Source organism: Lathamus discolor, chromosome 2, assembly GCF_037157495.1.
Source record: "Lathamus discolor isolate bLatDis1 chromosome 2, bLatDis1.hap1, whole genome shotgun sequence".
NCBI classification, from domain to species: Eukaryota; Metazoa; Chordata; class Aves; order Psittaciformes; family Psittacidae; genus Lathamus; species Lathamus discolor.
The window spans coordinates 148455391-148470996 of record NC_088885.1 but is presented as its reverse complement, the minus strand read 5'-3'; positions in this window follow the sequence as shown (position 1 = coordinate 148470996).

Sequence of the window (15606 nt, the reverse complement as noted above, 5' to 3'; positions counted from 1 at the left end):
ATGTGGTGTTCAGCATCTTAAAAAGGACTTATGTCCTGACTGGAAGTTTAATAGTGGGAAAATGCTTTCAGGTCAGTAACACTGGAGCTTCAGAGAAGGACAGGAAAAGCAAGCACAGCATCACAATGTGCTGCATTCATTACCTGCTGTAAAATAATATGGACCTGGCACTGAAGGCCAAGTCCTCGGCATGTGCAAATCAACAAAGCCTCACTGGTGCTAAACTGATGCTGAACTGATTAACTCCAGCTGATGAGCAGGCCTTTGTAAACAAAGCCAGTTCTTGTACCATGAGGGGTCTCATGGTTTTAACCTGTCACTAACAGCCTCACCTCAGGCTGTGCAGGGGAATGAAACTGTAGCTTTAGCACAAGGAATAGGTGAAACTACTGCTCCTCTGTCAAGTGTCTCCAGACTCCGAGACCCTAAAGAGGCAGTCAATGGCAGCCTGGAGCTGCCTGAGGTTGGAGCTCAGACCTGAGCCTATGGGTCCTCCAAGGCAGATACAAAGTCCATCAGAGTTGGAAGAATTTGTCCCCCAAAGAAAGAGTAAGGGCCCAACAGAGAAAGAGCTTCTCCTCTTAAGTAAGCATGAACAGGGCAAGGCAGAGTCAAGCCCAAAGAGTAGGGCCAGGTTTGAGCCCAGGCAGGATTAGGAGGTACTCCAGTCAAGGCAGCCACAAGGCAGACTACAGAAGCTGCAGTGTACTCTGAACCAAAGGGACTGGCATGATCAAGGTTAAGGTACAATATAAAAAGAGTTATTTTTATTGCTGTTTATATCTTGAGGACCTGAATCAGAAGTGGGATGTAAGGGGGCAGGATGGAGCACAGCAACGGGGGGTGGGACTGCTACATAGACCTAACCATGGAGCAAGCATCAGCCCTGTTTCAGCTCCTCCTAGTGAAGCTTATCAAGCCCTGCCTCTCCCAGGGAGCCAGTTACCGTCAGGGACAGATAGCCTGGGTAAAGCCTCACGGTCCATGCAGCTGCACACCTGAGCACACATCGTGCTTGGCACCAGCTCACCGCTTCTCTGGATGTGCCTCACCGATAGCTGCAGGGCAGCCGCATGCCACACTGCCTGCTCCCGTGTCACAGGGCACACAGCAATGCAGCGCTGAGCTGCCCGCAGGACAGCCTGCAGCCCCGGGCAGCACGTCACATTCCTCTGCCATGAGTATGGCTCGCCTGGCCGCACCCAGCCTGCCACATCCACATTGCAGCACCAGCCCTCCTGCCACAGCTCCCCTGGGGAATGCAGGAGGAGCCTTTCCAGGAAAGAGGATGCTCCCAGAGGGGGTGGACTGCAGTGGGCACATGGCTCTGGGGACAGCCACCTCCAACGAAGCGCAAGATGAGGATGCTCGAGCATCCTACCAGCCTGCGAGACACCTCAAGGAACCCAGAACAGAGGAGGTCCAGGACATGGCCCAGGAGGGCAGCCTGGGCCATATTGGTGCTCTTGGTACCCATTTCCCAACCGACTCTTTAGGGGTCTCCATGCAGATGTTCACTCGCACTGGCAGAGGGGACACCTCTGTCACGCCTGGATCAGCAGGACATGGCCAAAAGCAGGTACTAAGCCATAGTGAGTGTGCTATTTTCAGGGAGAGGCAATGCTACTCTGTATTATTAAACATGCTACTCTATATTATGGAAGCCTCTGTGTGGTTTCTCGCAGTGACTGGTCTCTGCCATGTTCAATTTGTAAGTGCAGTGACTCTTCCTAAGTGCTGGAATGATGAATGCCGCTGGCCTCTGCGGTTCAGGATGTTCCCAAATAAAAACTGTGTTTCTAAGGACACATGCACATCTTCCTTTCTTCCATGAATTGGCATGGCTGGAACCCAGTGAACTGCTGACAAGGCATGAGGAGGAGCAGGACACAGGTCATTCTCTGGTATCCATCCTGGCTTATTTGAAAGCAGACCTTGTTTCAAATACAAAGCGCTGAGCAGAAGATGCCATTTGTCACTCTTGGGAGCAGATTTTCACTGTAGAGGCCCCACTCTCATGTACAATAAGTTGCCTCATAATGTGTAGGTGATTTATGCCATTCTTCAACTATGAATTGTATTTACATCTACTCCATGGCCTTTTTACATTGTTAAAGTGTAGTAATGTGACTGTGGGGTAAGCGATAGTGATAACTTGTCTACAAGGAGAAATACATCAGGATAACTGTGTGCATGAAGAGAAGCCTTTTTCATCTTGGAAAAGCATTCTGTCTGGTTTCCTCATGTGAAAAAAACATTTGCATCACAGATTTGATCTACAGGCGCTCTTTCACTTGACCCCAGCACCACAGATATGTGCTATGTCTTCCTCTGAAATGGGGTCAGGAATTATGAATCTCTCACATTAACTCACATTATTTTAATTCACAGTGTTCATCCAAAGATCCCAAGCAAGGAGGAAAAAGCTTCTTTCAGCAGCAATGGAAATTGTGAATGAGGATAAATGTGTCCTGTTTGCTTTTTTGGTTTGCTTTTCCGGTTTGCTTTTCCAGCATGTGGAGACTATATCTCTTCCTATTATAAGCTATTTTTCAAGGGTGATGTTACCTACGAGCAAAAATGAGCATTGTGAAATCAACTGTTAAATTTAGATCTTCGGGCTGGTTTCATCAGAACAAAAACACAGGGATTTGTAGCTGTCAGCTTTCCTAAAACTGATTCATACAGAAAGCCCAAATCCCGAGCTCAGTTACCTTAAGGTGGTTTCCAGTGATACCGGAGCCACAAGCATGAAATCAAGGTCCCTTAGGATGAGGGATCTTTTGAGCATTTCAGGCAATGACCGGATCAGGAGAGGTGATTGGGAAAGAGCCATTTTAGCGGTTTCTCGCTGCTAGCTTCCTGATGAAACTTTTGAAAGAGGAAAACAACATTTCTGGTGTCTCATTTTTCTTTCTATTTTAGGATATTACTTTGGCTACAGTTGGAGCTTTCTAGCTTTGAGAGCCAAATTCTACCGTTAGTTCTGCAGGGCATTTTATCTGGGAGGGGAAGAAGAGAGTTGGCTGGAACATGTAATGGAGGGCCTGCAGGATTCTTCTGTGCTCCAAATGCTGGTCTTGGTGGATCCATGCCGACTGCATGCTTGGGATAATACTGCATTTTGTTCAAGAGGGGGCAGTTCCACTACTACCTGCACCATTGAAACACATGCCATGATTGCCTGTACTAGGGGCTAAATCCTCCATTGTACTTTCTGATGACTTCTGAGGTCATATTGCTTAATACGCTAAATTACAACCTTATTATTAGAGATATTTTCATCTAACATGCCAGGGAGATGAATATTGTGCATAACACAATGCCTCTGAAGTTCACAACAGTGATTTCTGAGAAGAGACATCCATCCAGTTCACTGGTAAAAGTGATGTCTTGTATCACTTCCCAGCAGAAGGAATCAACCACTTACTGGATGAGCCTTCAGAGCTGTACTTTAGTCTAGGAATTCAGTCCAAGAACTAAATCCTGGGCCAAAACTCTGGTATCTGTCAACTGGAGTTTTCACCCTCCCCTGTTAGCCCAGCAAATCAGATCAATGATCTGACTGATACTGTGTCAGTTTAATTGCAGGAATCGTGTTGCACCACTTAAAGCTTTTACATGCAGGCTCGTTTCTGTGTTGTTTTGGATGTCCTCTACATCAGGTTGGTCTGTCCGAGCCCTGACCCTGTGCATCATCTCTATCATCTTGCTTTTCTAGGCGAAAAAAACAACAGCTTGCTACCAGACTCACTGATGCTGATAGTCTGTACTGGATAAAGTAAATTAAACCCATGCATGTGGTTGGTCAGAAAATTAGTTTTACATGTGAAGAGGCTTAACTCCAGTGATGGCTTTTTTGTATCCCTGTTAAACATTACAGGACCTGTAGTTAACACACGTTATGCTGCCAACTGTATGGGCCATTTCACTGGCAAAGGCCAAAACCCCAGGAAGCCCTGAAGAAGGAAAATGGTATTTTACAAGACTCACTGGTGCTGGTGCACCACAGAAGACCTTCTGTGGCTGACGACAGCCCATAGAAAAGGATTGGAAACCAGAGAAACAAGGATCCTGCCTTCTGGGGTACACCGAGGTAATATAATGGCAGCAAACCCCTCACATTTCTAAACCCAGAGTTTCCCTGGAAAGCAGACACTTCATGAAAACATGATAAAGTCGAATTTAAGCTTTTGCTGCTGGAAGCATTACAACCAGGCATTTCGCCTGCTGATAGAGGATACCCCTTTCCCTTTTCCTTTCTTTTGTTAACAATAGAAATATTTAGGCACATTGTACGGACAGTCAGGGCATGTCTACAGCTAGGGGAAAGAGACAGAGTCGGAATTTGGGAGGTGATGTCCTCTCCTGCCCTTTGTGCTCTCCATGCCTGGGGAACAGGGAGATATTTTTGGAATATTATTTTATAGAGCCGAGAGGGGCTATCAGGTTCCATTTCATCTGTTGGTTCAGGCCTGCAGTGCCAATCAAGCTACAACTGTAAATCATAGAATGGAGCCCTACGTGGCGAGAAGCAAAGGAGGAGACAATGCCCTCCTTCGCAGCTGGGGCATACCTGTGACCACCTGCATTTTCACCACTAAGCCCATGTTACTGCAATTACTGTCTGCCTCGGACTTACTTATTTGAAGCCTATTATGTCAGCTTAGTCAGATCAGCGCAGTAATGCTCTGCTCTCTGTGCTTCAGCCCCCAGCAGGAGAAGAAATAAGTTCCCCTTTCTAGAGGGAACTGAGGCTTTTCTGGCAATGTGCGATAGTGCACGAATACATGGATAGCTGACATCACCCAAGGTCTCAGGTCTTTACCCAAGACCCCCTCAGGAAGATCCATCCAGACCCCATGCACCCGAAGGAAGGAGGATTAACAGGGAGCACAACTGACTCCCACACACACTCCTCTTCTGTCTGGGAACAGCATCCATCTGCGCTTTGTGTTTTGTCCCTTCTTTACAGCCTACAAATCTTTCATCCATTATGGTTTTACTCCAACTTCCACTGTTGAAGCAGCTGCTGACTGTACAGCCTGACCATGTGAGGAAGATGGCCCAGAGATGCACTGAGCATCTCTCTGTTTATGTCCAGATAAGGCTGGATACTGGGATGAGGAAAGACTTTGAAGATCCATCAAGATTAGGGAGTTGAGTGGTATCCCCAGTTGACTTTCCTTGAGAAATACATTTCAATGTAGACTTGCACAAATCCCAGCACCAGGGAAGGGTGAAAAAGGGATCAACTGTTCTCATGGCATCAGCCACTCTTGTAAGCACTCAGCTGCAGTGAAACCACACCAGAAGATAAGGTGGGTTCTGACTGTAATGACACGAACACTTTGGGGCTGATCTTGGGTCTAAAGATTTTAAGTTGAATTTACCTTCTCTTTCTTCCTTAAACACTCTATTCGAAAGACAGCAGGAAGGCTTGTTCCAAAAACAGTGTGAAATGAGTTTTGTGGGAAAAGTAATACATTTACATTTTGGCTTGCAGGGTTGTATATTGCCTACACTGCCACAATGAGCTAATTTAGCTGGAGGAGTTAGGCTCCAATATGATGACAAAGGCTGTTTCTGCACAGGCTAAACAATAACAGCTTTGTACAAGATAAGCTTCAGTGCCTGGGAATGGGTGGAAAAGACTGGGGTCAAGCAATTTAAGGTAGGTAGCTGTCCTATAATGTATCTCTGCTTTTCAAACAGCTCTGAGGTCTAAAACCTCAGCTGTTTAATCAGCTGTCACCTGTTCAAGGTTTCCTCATTCTCCTACGCTACGCACACAGCCTTAGATGATACGTATTTTCCACAGACACATGATGAGACCTCCGTTAGGCCCCATGTGTCGTTACCCTCCCACATCAGAGCTTATGTCCTTCCCGTAATGCATGTAGATACACAGATGAACACGACATATCCCCTTCAAAGAAAGCTTTCCATGCTTTTTCTCCATTAAGTTAACCTCAATTGTATTATCTGGAATTAATTTTGCTGCAATAATTGGATGTTCAACAGAAAGATACAAGCTCTTACGCAAATTTTATGCTCACTGGAACAGCTGATCACTAAACTTGGATCTGGAAGGGTTTTCCTTCCTTGTGCTCCAGCTGATGTATTTACAGTGGTCACACTTTTAAAGTCAGCATCCTGCACACAGTGCTTAATACTTTCCAATAAATAGCACAGTATCTGCTGGGAAATGCTATTTCTTGGCCACCAGCTTTGCCTCCAGACTACTGGTCCACTGCAGCTGTCAGCAAAAAGCCTCATTTGCACCACCACAGAGTTTCCAGCTAGAGTATTCCTTAGGGACACGGGCTGCAAATTTAAGAACAAAACCTGCTCCACTAATATCAGTAGGAAAGTCGCCAACAGCAGCTGCAGGCACCAAGATAGATGTTCTGGCAGCAGAAGAGGAGACTTACTTTGCACTCTCAGATTGATAGAGGTACTGTGTCCCTCCTAGCCCGGGCAAAACCCACGTGACTTAGAGCAGAAGAACCTTAAAATTAAACGCAAACTTAGAAGGACCCACCTTTTTTAATGCAATATGGGGGGTAAATCACATCAGATAATAAAGCTCTGAATAAAAGCAACATCTGCTCTTAGGGACCTGCAACCTAAAGAACAGGCGGGGACAGACTCAACCAACAGACTCCTCCTTGCAGTTAAATACTGAGATGTAACAACATTCTGCCTGTGAGCTAAGCTGCAGTAACTGTCCCGAGCACACTTCGGACTCCAGTGAAACACAAGGTAATCTGACTCGTTTGATGAGCGGGCAGGCAGATAGCATCACCACCAGGAGCACGGAGCCACCGCATGCCCGCAGCTCTCCTTGTGCACCGGGACTTGTTAAACCCAGGTGACTGCGCATCGCGGCTGCCAAAAACCAGAAGAAAGGTCCTGTCCTGGGCCAGGTGATGTGTTTTGGATCAGAGGGACAACATTTTCTCCTGAACTAGCCTATAATTGTAATGTGGCAGCTCACGTATCCTTCCATGAGCCAAGGAAGGATGGAAGGTAACTTTTTTGTCCTTTAGGATTGATTTGCAGTGGCTGGGTACAGCACATAACTGCTTCTGCAGAGCTCAGAGGCTCATAATGCATACCAGCTCTTGCCAATGGAAAAAACCCAAAATCGATGTTCCAGCCATGCAGGTGGCCTGCTTGGGTTTCTTCTGAATTATGAGCCTGCTGAACTTGTTGAAGTTATTCACAGTCCTGCAGCCCCATATCCCACTTTTACTATAGTAGGGATTATTTATTCCATCAACCCCAAACACCTGATCCGCTGCCAACGTGTAAGGGGGCCTTTTTGTGATTTTGAGGGATTGTCATGGCTTGTACTTCAGCCTTTGGGAAAGGAGCCAAAAAATGCTCCTGCCCACCAGCCAAGTGCTGAGATGAGCAACTCAGCAAGAGGCTGTGTAGTTGCAGTATTAGCCACAGTTAGGAGACGGGACTTGTCTTTTTTAAATGGGAAGATGGTCAAAGCAGCAAGTTGCTTTATTTCCTGCAGTTTTAATTATATTTTAAAATCAAGATATATTTAGACTATATTCCTTAGAAAATAGATATTTTGGTATTACTTAGGTCTTCTTTCCATTTTACAAGGAGAAGGCTGCCTCTTTCACAGCTAAAACTTGGAAAAGAGAGAACTGCTGCCACAGAAATATGCACTTAAACTCAGAATTCATTCCTGCTGTTGCAAGCACCAGTGTTGTGCCTTCTCCTTGCACTTCCATCAGTCCAGCTCTGGGCTGATGAAAAACCTCTTGGAGAGCACTGCTCCCCCTTTCTGGCATCTTCTAGGAGATGGGCTCCAACTGCTTGCAGAAAGACTAAACGATCCTAAAGATGAAGTAGCCACTCATCACCAGTGTGTGCTGAAAATCCCCTCCTTGTAATAGCAGCAGTGCTGCTGTGACTTCTTGGCATTTTCTCTGCAAATCCACTTGCTTCCTGGAAAAAATCAGGCATGCCTTATTCCATGCCTGGCCAAGAAAGTCCAGATGCTTTACTGCTGCATCCCTGTGCTGCGCTTAGTTTGTTAATGCTTTTATGTGGAAACAGCGTGACACATGGGAACCATAAGCTGATACTCTATTTATTTCTTCTGTAAAGTCACTTCTTGGTGTGAGAGTTAAAGGTTATGAGTGAATGGCTGCTGACTCCAGGGGTTACTCTTCTAAAGCAAACCAACACTGAGTTTTATATCTGTTTATCTGAAGCTTGCAGAACACTACACACCATGTAAACATCACAAGGCAGCAAGGGGGGAGTTGAAAACAAGGACTGACCACTGTGATTACGTCTGCAAACAGCACAGGGAAGCACAAAAAAGCGGATTAAAAACTGTGATTGCTGAGCCACAAAGTCTTTGCCTCCACTGGGGCAATACCAAGCCTGAGAGACATAAAGCCGAAGTCCCTCAAATACATCTTTGTATTACCTATTGGAAGGGAAAATCTCTGATGTGCAGTGATCTTCAGCAGGAGAAGATGTTCTTTCATGCAGCTATTCATACAAAAAAGGTTATAAAAATATCGTACTTGTATGTATTTAGGTTAAGAGCGCTGGCATTACGGCTGCGTGCAGGCAGTAACGGGCAGGGCAAGGGAAAGGAGCCAACCTGGTCTGATGCCTCCTCCCTGCTCTTCTAAAAGGTCCTGGGTATGAGAGGAGGCCCATTGAGCTCACCATTGTCCTTCTCAGCACTTCACAGCAGTGAAGGGAAGAATCCGTCATCTATTTCAGGACACCTAAATCCCTGCAGTCCTAGATCTCAACATTATAAGTAGCTTCATAACAAAAAGGCTTGGTACACTGGCTTCTTTCCCTGACATTGCCAGTGCCAAATGCTTAAGGACCACAACTTAGCCTTAAAAACTTAATATTCCTTTCTGATTGTTTTCTTAAGCAAAGCACAGGGTATTTTGCATCTTTTGAACCATGGGAGCATGCTTAGAAGTCACCTCAAAGCTCGTCTCTGCAACTGTCAAGGCTGCAAATGTGCATTTAAACGAAAGCTGAGCTTCTCACCCCAAAACTAGGCTCCAGATACCGGTGCTGTCAAAGCCAGTTATCACAAGACAACAATAAAAATCAAAAAGATGGTGACTGCCCTTGCAGCGAAGCATTCTTTGTGGCTACGTGTAGCCAGCTGAATCTCAGCTATGTGGTTTTAGACACACAAGTTAGTTCCTCCAGCTGCGTGACAACAAGCCTTAACTACATCAACTCAAGAAGGCAGCTCCACCAGTGTCCCTGCTCACTGGGACCCACACTGGCCTGATGCACAGCTCGACAGAGGACAGTGGTACATGCACAGCACCCGTCGGATGCTCAAGGAACAGAAAATAAAGCTGAAAAAGTGGTGGTGCTCACAAGCCATAGATGTGAGGGGTAAAGAATAGATGGCGTTGGGTAGAAAACAGCAAAAAAGACCAGTAATTACAATACTTCTGGTCCAAGTACAAGTACACGGGCCAAGTGTCCCTGTTCAACTGAAAATGTATTTGGGAGAGGTCCCACACGAAGCCGCAGCGCTATTCCTGGCCGCACTCCGGGTGAGCTATGCCGGCCCAGAATGCGTGCTTCAGGAATGCAGCTGGACAGGCTGTGTTTAGGAAAACTTGTGTATCCTACCAACAGGGAGGAGGATCGGAACTCTCTAATAACCACACTCCTCCCTCCGCGGGGGGTTTTGCACGGCAAATTGCCCTGCTGCCCTTTGCTCCCATCACTGCACTAGGCACTGGCCACCCACGAGACTCAGCCACCCTGGAGCAGCTTTGTACGGCCCTCCCTGTGAGGCAGGGATGCTCCCTGCATCCCACTGATGCTGCCAGGGTGGTGTTGAGGTGAGGCTTGCTGCAGACATGGAGGCAAGCATCCTGATAAACTCCTGTGGGATCTTCACTGAGACCAAGCAGGAAAAGCTCTGGCTTCCATAGAATCAGCTGCTGGTGCAGGAGAGGGCTTCTTGCATGTGGAAGAATGAGCTGTTCTATCAAACACATAGTTCTGGCGTAGAAATATGTAAGGGACAAGAGGGTCACCTAAGGGGCACCTTCAAATCCAGTCAGGAGCAACTACCCAGGCTGCTCCCCCTGCAGTGCTTTCTATAGCACGACCATGCAATCTGCATTTGCTTAATGCTTCTATGATCTTGTGATTAATGGCCAGTGAGAAAAGCTGGGAGAACAGGTAGATGTGCTGGGTGGTCCCGCTGCAAGGAGTTACCTACCAGATTTTCTCTCCCATCATGTTGAATGAAGGCCTGAAGTGGGCAGCATGCCCCATGGGCAGGGCTGTAACCCCTGGCATCTTCCCACACCCCGCCTGGGGCCACCTCTCACCTTAGGAAAGTGCCCTGCCCAGGGATGGCTCCTCACACAATCGGGACAGCTGCTTTCTGAGGCTGCAGGAGGGACAGAAGGGTGGGAATTTCACACTCCGTTCACTCCATCTGTGTTCCTACCTTCCCTTCCAGGGATACCCATCCTCTGCAGCAGGCTCTGCCCTTGGACTGCACCATCCTTCCAACTCTGAAGGCTTCAAATCCCTATAGGAGATTAAGACGCAAGAAGGCTGCAAAAAGGAGTACCCCAGCATTAACCACCTCCCTGTTAACAGGCATCTAGAGAAGAGCAGTGGGCAAAAACAGGGAGAATTTGAGTCACCAAACTGGGTCCCTTGAGACTGCAGGCAACCAGGCAGTGATGCTTGTTGCACAGGGCGGCCTGAAAGCCACAGAAAACACTGCAGTGCCAGTAACAAACTTCACACCCATTGTAAGAGCCACAGCCCTGATGTGCCACAAGGAGGACGGGATAGATGAAAAGCATGGCCACTATGTGATGTCCCTGGGGTAATTACAGGAGCCCACTGATTATTCTAGGAGCTCGGCCATGATCTGCACTACAAAGCCAGGCCAAGCCATCCCCACTGCTCATTTGAGCTTCTCAGGTGCGATGCCCTCAGAGGTTAGTGCTTTTGGTCCCTTTTGCTTTCCCCAGCACTGGCGGGGCAGCACACACACCACCAGCAAGGCACTGAAGCTGATCCAGCTCTTGGCTTGGTGCATTGCTGTCCCCCAGAGAAACCCGTGTGCTGCAGGGCTGTCACTGCAGCCAGTTCAGGCACCGCTGGCTGATTGCCCACTGCAGCTCTGGATTCCTGCTCTTCTCCATTGTGGAACTGAATGTCAAGTACTAACAACTCCTGGCTGCAAAACCCTAGGCTTCGCCCAGTGGGTGGGAGGTGGAGACACCCTTTGACATGGAAAACATATATTTTCTATGAAATCAAATCCCAGACCTGCTGTCAGCTGCATCATGTGCTATTTGCTGTAACCAAGAAATAATTCCCAGATATACTTCCAGTTTGACAAGACACGAGTCCCTCGGGCTGCTCCTCCTTTCAATTTGCTGATATTAACTTGCTGCCAACCTCCTTCCTCCTTTAGCTCTACCTATGGCACAGGGAGGAGGGAGCACTGGCCCATCGCGTGTGACATACGTGGAAGCTGGCTCACAGGCAACACCCCGCTGTTTTTCTTTAGTGCATGGGGAACTGCCAGTACTATTGCGGCTTCCTCTTCCCTGCTATCTGTCCTAACCGCATCACCCGTGTTTAGGGGCACACTTCTGTTAATGAAGGTAAAGCCAAGTCATCATCTTACTTTTGCTAAGTATTTTCTGTTTCACACCAAACCCACTCGCAGGTATTTGCCCAGGAAGCTGTGCTGCTCCTCTCCCTCTGCTTCTTAAAGAAGCTGCGGCTCTGCACTGCTCCCATTTCACTGCAGAGCAGCCTTCTCCCCAGGGAGATCAAGTAACTCACCCAAGGTCAACCAGCAGCTGGTGAGACCAAACCCGCCCTTGGGGCCAGTGTCCTGGCTTGAGTCCTCACTTTACACAAACAGCCCTCTCGCCCCAACATCAGCACCAAGACCCCATCCACAGGGTTAAAATCCTAGGCTTGGGCTTCCAAAGGTGACAAAAAGTTCAGCCTCCTGATCCAGCCAGGAGCTGCTTCCCTTTATTTTCCCTTTATTCCCTTTCCGCATCCTTAACTGAGTGGTGTCACTGCCAGACCCAGGAGTGAGCTGTTGGAGGATGCACCCCGCAACTCCCCAGCCACATCCAGCACTGGAACCTGCCTCTAAAGGTGAGTCATGGCCCAGCACCTCCCCACGGGCTGCGTGACCTGCGCCAGAGGAGTCTGGCTCCCGCACCTCCTTGCATGCCAGCTACCTCCTTGATGACTACATGAGGTTTAATGGTCACGGGACAGGCAGGCAGGAACTGCTGTGATTTCATTGCAGCCGTGACCTGATTCACCCTTCATCACACCATTTACTCTGTCTCTCTGTGGAGCAAGGGTCAGGGGACTCGTCTATCTGGTATGAGCACTAATTCCCACCACTAGTGCTTTGAAGATGAGAAGAACACTGGGTACCACTGTTACTGATCTTAGACCTGTGCTGTGCCAACCTGAGAACCAGGGTCTAATAATGTACAGGCAGGAGTCCCTGGTGAGAGGCATTTGGTCATACACATTTGCATGATATCCCATCCCTGTTCCAGGAGGATCCCAAAGGAATTCACTGTTGGGCGCCTTGACTGACCCACGTCCACCAGGTTGCCACCAAGAAGCGTCTAGGCAAGGGCAGGAGGGTCCCCTCCCATGCCCAGGGCCAAAGGGGGGCCTGATCCAGGGTAGAGCTACTGAATGTTTTGGAAGATAAGGCTCCACAGGACACCTGTGAGCATCCAGACAGGAGAAATAGCGTCCCAGGCACAAACCAACTCCCCTAAAGCATCCCTGTAACACACACACCAGCGAGCCAAGCTTATTCTGGCATTTACTCTCACTCAGTGACTTGCTGCTTTCAGGGAACAGAGGTGTAGTAAAATAAAGCTTGGGCCACACCACGGCTCGCTGTTCCCAAAGTCTGATGCTCTTCATCGTCCCTGTGTGTCTTTGCCAGACAGCAAACCCTCCCACAGCACTGTGAGCCACATCGTGCGCAGCCAGGGATGACGGGGGCACAGAGGCTACCAGGCCTGTTTCCCTAAGGAAGTATCCATCAGCTGGTTCATGTGGGGGTAAAAGAGGGACACTTTTGCTTCTGAGGTCTGAGAGCACAGCTGCCAGAGCCAAACACGGCTCCTCGCCTCTCCCCATCAGATGGTGGGAGCTCACCGGGGGTGACCTGAGGATCCCCTAAGATGTGCTAAATGAGGGCTTGTTGCCCAGAGCTTGCTCTGAAAGAGGGTTCCTGTCTTTACCCCCGTGCAGGAAATGCACTCTTTTAATGCAGACATTGATGATACAATGACCACATCAATGTCTCTCCCAAAGTCCACTTTCCTGTGGGAGCCCAAGTGAGTCACAACCAACAGCCAAGCACCCGCTGCCTTTCTGTAAGCCAACACTGCTGGGTTTTGTTACACACGGCCCAGGGCAGTACCCCTCACCCACAGCCTCAGTGCCCGTTTTCACTGACAGAGCTGATTTCCAGTGTTAGCTTTGCCCTGTGGTGTCTGTAATCCATATATCCTGACCATGAGTCCATAGAGGTTGAAGTGGAGACACTGCTGGACCGAAGTCCCGACCACCCTGCATGCAGAGCGGCACCACTGCACCAGGGCTATGCCCACTCCCAGCTGCACCCTGTGGAAGCTTGGCAACATCACCCTGTACCCAGCTCATCCCAAAAGTTCATTTTTTCCCTTTGAAACTGTGCTATGGTGAATCCCCTCTGGCTGCAACCAGCTGTGGGCAAGGGCAGGGCCATTCCTGCATGCCCTGAGGTAAAACTCATTCCTCACATGAAGAGCCCAGCCCTGGAGCGGTTCAAGGTTAGGGAGCTCAAATAGGAGGCAATAGAGGCCGCTTTGATGTCTGTGCAACATGCACACACATGTGCACACCAGGCTGGCTGCCTTAATTGGTTTCTACAGGGCCAGTAATGCTGGCTGTGATGGACGTGCTGCAGGGAGGCCTCTTCAAGAGCCATCATGCTGGTGTAGGGATGGGAACATTCTCCCTTCACAGCTAAACACACCACTTTTAATCCCCCTGCTGCCGATCCCCAGATCCGTAAACAAGGAGCCACAACCAGTTACAGATGTACCACCTTTGGACAAAACCATCCCCGCATTTGCAAAATCTCTGCACCTTCCCAGGCAGTGCATAGGTTTGTGCTTGCCACGTCGACCCCTGCGTGCCAACAGCCTGAGGGCAGGGTTTGGGGTACCTGCTAAGTAAGGGTACTTTAATAATACTATAAAGGAGGCTGCTGCCCTGCAACACCTCGGTGTGGAAGCACACGTGTGGGAGAAGCCCCCCAAAAAGCCTCCCCACTGTGACCTGCTCCCATGCGCATCACAGCTACTGCGCCCGGCCGGTGGGAGCAGCGCAGCTCAGCCACGAGCACACCTATTTTGGTCTCCAGGGAAAGGGTCCATGCTCCGGAGCAGCAGCTCTGATTTCTGCCTATGCCACCGTTTCTGAAGTGTCAGTGCCTGCGGCAGGTCCAGCCCAGTGACCCCTGGCTCTGCGCCTGTGTGATTGCACAGCGAGCTCTGCTCTCAGTTCTGTGTTGTGCTTTCAATCATATCATTTGGAACTGGATGATCTTAAGGTCCTTTCCAACCCTAACGAGTCTATGATTCTATGATTTTACGGCTTGTGTTCAGGCTGTCCCACAGGGCTGATGGTGGCAGGTCTCCTGCCACACTGCGTTAAAACCTCTGCAGGGTTTAACGCTCCCCCTGCTTGGCTGAATCCAGAGCTCTCACCAGCTCACAGTGCTTTAGGGCAGCAGCCGACCACCTGCTGCAGATCAAAGAACCACAGAATGGTTCGGGTTGTAAAGGACCCTAAGATCAACCAGTTCCAACTCACTGCCATGAGCAGGGACACCTCACACTAAACCATCTCACCCAAGGCTGTCCAACCTGGACTTGAACGCTGCCGGAGATGGAGCATTCACAACAACCATCAGCAGTGGCTCCCGGGCAACTCACAAGGGTTTGATGGTGCTTTTGGGTGATAACCCCAGATCATGGCAGCTTTTAAGAGATGGGACAACTCAATGCCTGCATCTGCCTTCCCTCACACTCATTTCTCTCTGCATCCCCTTCTGCAGGCTGAACCTGCACTTTAGACCTGCCAAGCGATCCTTAAAGGATGAAGATATTTTCAGTGGCATGGATCTACCTGGCTTAACCCATTCTCCAGGGCAGGATGTGAATGACAGGCCACAGCCTTTCAGGGGCATACTGAGCTCAGTGATGCTGTTAACAGGTTGCCTCACACCAAGCAGCTCCACTGCTGCGGACCTGATCCCCTCCAGGATCTGCTGGCTGCATCACCTGCAGTGATTGTTTTGGAAGATGCTCGCTGGAAGGCACGGGGCACTTAAACTGCCGAAGAAACCCAACAAAGGTGATTTTGCTACTCAAAACACTCTCACAGCCTAAACAATATTCCCTGCCATGCAAATAATAGCTGGCACTGCTGTAAAGAAGGGTGGACCACTGCCCTGGGAGGGTGGATTGGATGAGCAGAAGGAGAGCC